A 6,000-nucleotide genomic window follows, 5' to 3' on the forward strand; every position below is an offset into this window, starting at 1 on the left:
TTTTAAACATTAAACCGACTTGCATTTTTAGAAAGAATTTCAATTGGTCATGACTTATTCTTTTACTGTGCTCCTCAGATTTATACATCAGTGTATTATTTCAAACATTAGCAATTATATTAGTGAATATGATTACTCCATTTGGCTTGTTGTTGTGTTGCATTTTATGTTTGCTGTCTTTGTCTAATTTGTTTGCAGAACCATTTTTTATCATCTGTCAATGACTAAAGATATAAATTAAAACCTCTTTGTCCTGTCTAGTTTGCCTGTAGGTTTTGTTTAGCATGTTATGCTATTTCACCTGATGTAAAAATATTTATAACTATTACCTCTTCACCATGTATTGCAATCTACATATTTAGTTGTCTCATTTTTTTTTAATTTGCCTCATCCAAACACGAAAAGAAGAAGTCAAACTCTTTCTCTTCACTGAGAATATGATTGTATATTTAGGAAAACCCTAAAGATTCTACCCCAGAAGTCTCCTGGAACTGATAAATGATTTTAGTAAAGTTTCAGGATACAAAACTAATATATAAAAGTCAGTAGCATTTTTAATACACCAACAACATTCAAGCTGAGAGCCAAGTCAAGAATGCAATCTGATTCATAATAGCCACACAGGAAAATAAAATACCTAGGAATACATCTAACCAAGGAGGTGAAAGATATCTACAAGAAGAACTAAAAAACACTGCTGTAAGAAGTTATAGTTGACACAAATGAAAAACCATGTCATGTTCATGGATTGGAAGAATCAATATTATTAAAATGGCCGTACTGCCCAAAGCAATCCACAGATACTATTCCTATGGAGCTACCAATGTCATTTTTCACAGAACTAGAAAAAAAAAATTCTAAAATTCATATGAAACCAAAAAAGAGCCCAAATAGCCAAAGCAATCCTAAGCAAAAAGAACAAGGTTGGAGACGTCACATTACCCCACTTAAAGCTATACTATAAGGCTACAATAACCAAAATGGCATGGTAGTGGTACAAAAACAAACACGGCATGGTACTGGTATAAAAACAGATACATAGACCAATGACATTAAAAATATTAAGAGAAATGAACATTTAAAAACTTTATTTTTTTCTAGAGTCTAAAATGCCCAAAATCAACATTTTAAATTGCCCATTTTCCCATAAAATGTCCTTTACTGCTATTCTTTTTTTTTTTTTTTTTTTTTTTTTTTTTTTGGAGACGGAGTCTCGCTCTGTCACCCAGGCTGGAGTGCAGTGGCCGGATCTCTGCTCACTGCAAGCTCCGCCTCCCGGGTTTACGCCATTCTCCTGGCTCAGCCTCCCGAGTAGCTGGGACTACATTTACTGCTATTCTTTATTGTTGATGGAGGCTCTGTGATCCAATTAAGGATTGAACGTCGTATTTGTTTCTTTTTTTTCTTTGAGTTCTGGGACACATGTGCAGAACATGCAGATTTGCTACATAGGTATACATGTGCCATGGTGGTTTGCTGCACCTATCAACCCATTATCTAGGTTTTAAGCCTCGCATGCTTTGTCTGTTTAGTCTCTTTTGGTCTAGTACAATCCCCTACTATATTTTGTATGTCATAACAATGACATTTTTTAAAGATCCAGGTTATTTTTTATTAGAAATTCTAAAATTGATGTTTTTTGGATTGTTTCTTCTTTTGATAATTCAGGTTAAATATTTTGGGCAAGAATACTGTGTGTGACATTGTATAGTTTTCATTACATCATGAAAGGAGGTACATATTGTCACTTTGTCTCATTATTAACAATACTAGGTTTTATCAATCAGTAAGATGGTGAGATACTTGGAGACCATGTAAACTCCTAGTTTTCTAACAAACTTTTACTCAATAGTATGAATACCCATTGATGGTCTTGGTCTGAATCCGTTATTTATGTTGCTGGGTGCAATATCTCAATTTTCTACCTCTATCATTTTCTTCTCTGTTTACTAGCAATCTTCCCTAAAGAAAAGTTTACTCTTCATCACCGCCACCACCCTGTTGAGAAACACTATGGACTCATGTATTCTTTTTCATTCAGCGTGCCAAATAGCTCATTAGCGTCAATTTTTAGTACTTTTTGCAACAAAGACACTAAAACTATGATTGTGTAGCAAAAGTCTTCATTATTATAAGGTATATGCTGTAGTAATTAAGTGGCACAATATCTACAACTCACTTTTAAATTATTTAGCAAAAGATGTGTTTATGCATAGAAAGAGCTAATAGGACAAAATGTTAACATATTGTAAATCTGGATAAAAGTTTGAATTTTAAAGTAAAAATAGAGAAAAAACACAAACAAACTACATGTTAAAAACTGGTCAGTTCTTCCACAAAAAACTCTAACAGATTCTTTTTTTGTTGTTGTGATTAATGGGATAAGTATCTTCCCTGTGCACCTAATTTCAAAAGAAGCAAAGTGTTTCCCCTGAGCCTCCATCACCCTATTCCTCCACCCCCTTTGAATCTGCCATCTGCTACTGTCTATTCTAACTTCATCATGCTCCCATCTCTCTTCCCCTTCCCATTGAAACCACACTATTTCAGGTTCTTTACCTAAACTATTATGGTAGCTTCCAAATTCATCTTTCTCCCTGTAGTGTCTCTTGCCTACCCACTCATTACAGAGCTTCCAGGACAAACTCCAAAAACACAACTTTAAGGTCAATACCTTGCTCAAAAGCCCACACTGGTTCTCTATCTGCCATTGAATATAGTCCAAATTTCTCAGCAGAGCATTCAAAGTCCGTCACGTTCTGCTTTCACTCTATTCTATTATCAGCCCTGCTAACTCTCACAAGTGAGACACCTAGTCCAATGTGACTCCTTTGGGTCCTGAAAAATATGTATTTCTTTCTGCTTTCTTTTACATCTGTATCTTTATTTGTTGTGAATGTAGTCATCCTGAAAATTTCAAAATCTACCTCTTCCATGAAGTGCTCTCAAATTCCTTTAATGGGAAAATTATTTCCCTTTTGCAGGGGCTCATAAAACACTATAAGTCTTTCCTATACCACATATGTCAGTGTGCTTAGTAAAAGGAACAAGCCTGCCTCATCACACCTTTGAGATCCAGTCAAGATGATAGCCTTCTTAAACTTTGAAACTTCTATTATCTATTTTTTAAAAATTTCTCCTGGCTTGCTGAGAATGATGGTTTCCAACTTCATCCATATCCCTGCAAAGGGCATGAACTCATCCCTTTTTATGGCTGCATAGTATTCCATGGTGTATATGTGCCACATTTTCTTTATCCAGTCTATCACTGATGGGCATTTGGGTTGGTTCCAAGTCTTTGCTATTGTGAACAGTGCTGCAATAAACATATATGTGCGTGTGTCTTTATAGTAGAATGATTTATAATCCCTTGGGTATACACCCAGTAATGGAATTGCTGGGTCAAATGGTATTTCTTGTTCTAGATCCTTGAGGAATTGCCACACTGTCTTCCACAATGATTCAACTAATTTACACTCCCACCAACTGAACAATGAGATTACTTGGACTCGGGAAGGGGAACATCACACACCGGGGCCTATCACGGGGAGGGGGGAGGGGGGAGGGATTGCATTGGGAGTTATACCTGATGTAAATGACGAGTTGATGGGTGCTGACGGGTTGATGGGTGCAGCACACCAACATGGCACAAGTATACATATATAACAAACTTGCACGTTATGCACATGTACCCTAGAACTTAAAGTATAATAAAAAAAAAAGAAAAAAATAATAATAATTCACACTCCCACCAACAGTGTAAAAGCATTCCTATTTTTCCACATCCTCTCCAGCATCTGTTGTTTCCTGACTTTTTAATGATCACCATTCTAATTATGTGACAAATCTGCACATTCTGCACATGGATCCCAGAACTTAAAGTAAAATTTAAAATTGTTTTAATTGTCCTGGCAACTATCGCAGTCCCTACCAGGGCTCAGGAAACATCAGTGCAATTGGATTTTTAAAACTGCAGTCAAAAAACATTTTCTGAAAATGATGGAGTAAGCTGTTTACATGCCTATGGGCTATACACATACCCATAAATGAAAAATATCCTGGACAAACATCAATCACGACTATTACCTTTCATATTGGTATCATCACTATCAAAAGCCGGGTCTTCAAAAATGAAAGGCAATGGTGGAAAAATCTTAAGACCATAAGGGTGATGGCACTTTGTTTCCATCATATACAATAAATAACCTGCAGACATAAATTTGCCATAATGTTTTTACAATGTAAAGTCATTTTCATCTGAGAGGAAATATGGAGTTACTGCATTTTCTTTTCTTCCCTTTCCTTTTTTTTTTTTTTTTTTTTGACGGGGTCTTAATGTTGCCCAAGCTGCAGTGTGGTGGCATGATCTCAGCTCAGTACATCCTCTGCCTCCCAACCTCAAGCAATACTCCCACCTGAGCCTCCTGAGTAGCTGGGACTACAGGTGTGCACCACCACACCCAGCTAATTTTCACATTCATTTGTAGGGACAGGGTTTCTCCATTTTGTCCAGGCTTGTCTTGAACTCCCAGGCTCAAGCCATTCTCCTGCCTCAGCTTCCCGAAGTGCTGGGATTACAGGCATTAGCTACTGCGCCCAGCCTACAGCACTTTCTTAAGAAGAGGCATGACATAAAGAAAGCAATGTTTTAGAAACACTATTCTGGAAAAGAAATACAACAGGGACTAAGATGAAGAGTTTGGATACAAAATGTATAATCAGAAGTATGCACAGCAACACCAGGTGAAGGGGGCCTGGAGAGAAACAATGAGAGCAGAAATGAAGACCGAAAGGCAAAGTGCAGACAATAGAAGCAATTGACTATGGCTGCATTCAATTAAACACTATAAAATTTAGAGTATAAGATGAGAGATGTAGGTAAGCTACAAAGAAAGGAAGCAATTAAGTATTTTAGCAATCAGTTCTATTATGCCACAAATGTGTAGCCATTAACATTATAAGATTTCTCTCATGTCACCTCCAATAAAACTGGGCTATGGATTCCCAAAGCATCTTATGTACGCTTCTGTTCAGCAAGTGGAAAAAAAAAATCTGTTGTTTTCTCCATTCCACTTAGCTTGGAGCCTCATGAGGGCAAAGACCGTATTCTATCCATCTTTGTAACCTCAGTCACTAGTATAGTGCAAGGAATATCGTAGGCCAAAAAAATAAATGCTGTAGACCTGGCCTGGTGATAACATATTACAAGAAAAAAAAAAAAGCCTGAAGTTGCACATGAAATCCAAACACTCCAGTGGGATGGTGGCTAACCCACATAGGTGTATGAGTAGAACAGTTTTCCAGAAGGGAGTAGAAATACTTCTGTGTCAGTGTGTTTGTAGCTACAAGGTAAGCTCCTTAAGAGCAGAGTTCAAAATTGTTTTGAACACAGTGCCTAGTACAGTGATGAACATGTAGCAATACTCAGAATTATCATATATTTTTAACTTCTTCAAAACACAAGCAATAATAGCTTAGTCTCTTTCACCATTCTTATTTCATCATAAAATACTCACATATTACATAGAGGTCACAGTTCTCAAAATCATTTAAGATTTTCCCTTGTTCATAAACATTGTTTCTATATAGAGAAAGGCATAAAAAGATGTAATGCCGTTGAATTCTCATTCTAGAATTGACTGGAGAAAAATAATTAAGATTTCCCTTAGATCTAGAAAGAAAGGAAGAAGAGTTAGGCTGTAGATTATTTTGGTCAGTTATAAACAAAATCTCTCTAAACATATAAAACTAAAACTACAGTTTTATTGTAAATATCTTTTTCTCAGTGATTGGTTTTAAAAATTTTTTTTTTTCAATTTGAGATGGAGTCTCGCTCTGTTGCCCAAGCTGTAGTGCAGTGGCACCATCCCAGCTCACTGCAGCCTCCCTCTCCCCAGTTTAAGCAATTCTCCTGCCTCAGTCTCCCAAGTAGCTGGGATTATAGGTGTCTGCCACCACACCTGACTAATTTTTGTATTTTTTAGTAGAGATGGAGTTTCA

This window comes from Theropithecus gelada, chromosome 18 (assembly GCF_003255815.1).
Source record: "Theropithecus gelada isolate Dixy chromosome 18, Tgel_1.0, whole genome shotgun sequence".
Classification (NCBI taxonomy): domain Eukaryota; kingdom Metazoa; phylum Chordata; class Mammalia; order Primates; family Cercopithecidae; genus Theropithecus; species Theropithecus gelada.